Genomic DNA, 2,500 nt, shown 5'->3' with positions numbered 1-2,500 from the left:
GGAGTGTGGGGAAGAGACAAAATGGTAATTAGGGATTGGTATTGGAGAATGTGTAAGAAAAGTCTCTTGAAGGCATATAATGGATGGGTTATAAGAGGAGAGGATATGACGGAGGTCAGGTCTGTGAGAGTGGAAACCGCGAATGTTCCAATGAAGGATTGTTATACTTTCGTTGATTTAGTGATAATGATTGTAGTACGTGTTGGAGAATTTGAAGGGGAAGATGCTAGAAGGTGGGATAAGGAATGAGAGAGGGGAGATTGGGAAGGTGGTGTTGTATCAGGAGGGGTATTAGGAAGTAGAGGGTCTGGGGAAAAGGGTACTTGTGATATAAGGGATTCACGTGTGTATCCAGGAGGGAGTGGAAGGGATAGAGGGGATTGTGGGAGGGTTAATGTAGGTGGGGATGGAGTCGGGGGGAATGGGTTTTGTTGGGATGGGGTAGGAGGATTGGGTGTAGGGGGAATATGAGTAGGAGGAGGATGGATATCGGCAGTCACTTTGAGTGTGGAGGGAGCGGGAATTGTAGTATTTGAAGGTGGATGAGTGTCAGTTTGGGACTCGATTATGTAGTTTTGAATATCTTCAAGAGTTTCTGTAATGGAGTTTTGTGAGATAAAGTTTCTTGTGAGGAGGGGAAGAGAAGTCTGGTGTCTGAAGAGTAGGGGCAAAGGAAGGTGGAGGTGATTGTGGGGTAGGGGAAGAGGGGGTGGAACGTTTATTCTGTCTGCTGCGGGTAGTGCGGGGAGAGAGAGGGGAAGGTGTTGGGGCTGTAGTAGAGATTGGAGTGGCTGGATTTAGGATTTAGAAGGTAGGAAGAAGAATAGGGGAAGTTAGATGGAGGTGAGTTAGGTTTAGGAGAGGGTGTAGGAGCTTGGGAGGTAGGGGGAGTGGCAGAGTGAGCGACATTACTGGAGTAGGGGGTAAGAGAAAAACCTCGTCGACGTGCCTCCTGTCTGGCTTCACTTAGAGTGAGTCCAAGTCTGAATCTGAGAGTTGCTACCTCAGACTCAAATTTGTAGGTGGGGTAGCCTCTATAACATACATTATGGGGGCTGCCACAGTTAACACATGTGCGTGATTGTGCAGAGCAGTTTGATCGAGTATGGCCAGGTTGGGCACATACCGGGCATCTGGCTGTGGAACGGCAGTGTTTGGCTGGGTGTCCTAAACGCCAACAATTTTGGCACTGACAAGGAGGAGGTTGGTATGGTCGAACAGGGAGGGATTCTCCACCTATGTAAACATTAAAGGGAAGGTCATGTCTACGGAAAGTAATTTTGGTAATGTTAGTGGGTTTCTTACGATGACCTCTAGGAGGAATGAAGTAGCATTGTACTGACCAATCTTTGTCATAGATTGGGCAATTTGTTGGGGAGATAGAAACAGTTTCGGTGCAAGTATTGAGGGTTGGATGAGGTTCTGTAGGGATGGGGTTACCACATAGATCAGTTAGTTTTGTTAATGCTATAGCTTGGTTTTCAGATGTTACTGTGAAGAGACGGGAGCGATCGGGTCGGCTACAAAAAGAGACTTTGCCTACTTGTTTTTGGAGACATTGCTGGAAGAGAAGGGTGTTGTCAGAGTTAGGAGCTGTGGGAGGAATCACGAAAAATCGGTCCCGTTTGGCTAGGCTAAATAGAGTATTTAGGATTCTTGTAGAGGTGGGGGTAGTAGAAGGGCAGGGGCGTGTGGAGGAGGGAGTAGTGTTGAGGGAGGTAGTGTTATGGGGAGGTGGGCAATAAGGCTGTAAGGTAGTAATAAGGGAGGATGGGGTAGTTCATGAAGAAGGTTGTGGGAGTAGAGGTGTTGAAGTTGAGCATGTTGGGAGAGTAGATATGTCTCCTGGGGGTTGAGTGTTGATTAGGGTGGATACTGAACTAGTAGGCATTGAGGAGGGGTTAGTTGTTGTTGTGTTCGGAGCCGTGGTCAAAGGAGAGCTGGGATTGGGGCTATTTGATAAAGGGGCAAGCCTCATTGCCCCTAAAAGTGGAATTACATCTTCATGATTGGCCATGGTAAGCCTGGGGTATGTTGGGAAAAAAAAAAAAACAGTCCACCCCTCAGGGTGGACCTAAGGGCTAGGTAAGGCAGGGGGATACCGTGCCCATGGCTCCCTCAGGCCGTTCAGGACTGGCACAAAGTCAGCCTTTCATCCTTTCAGCACGGCTCTCACATCTTAGGAAGTGGATAGTAGAAGGGATTGGTGAAGGGACTGAAACGAAAAGTATGAGTGGAAAAAAGACAAAATTAGTTGAGTCGAGGGCTGAGTCCCAAGGTTGGGGAGTTCCCCAGCATTGGGTCTCAGTCTACGCCTCCTAAGCCCCCCCACCCCACCCCACCCCATGACAACAACGGGCAAGGGATTGGGGGGGTAGATATAGATAGAGGGGTCGATATATAGATATCGAGAGAGGAAGGGAGTAATATATGTTTTTTGCATGGTTAATGTGCACTGCGATTCAGCCATATGATCATGAATTAGTAATTCTCAAGACGG

Source organism: Penaeus chinensis, chromosome 26 (assembly GCF_019202785.1).
Source record: "Penaeus chinensis breed Huanghai No. 1 chromosome 26, ASM1920278v2, whole genome shotgun sequence".
In the NCBI taxonomy this organism is placed as follows: domain Eukaryota; kingdom Metazoa; phylum Arthropoda; class Malacostraca; order Decapoda; family Penaeidae; genus Penaeus; species Penaeus chinensis.
Note: the sequence above shows the minus strand (reverse complement) of the source record.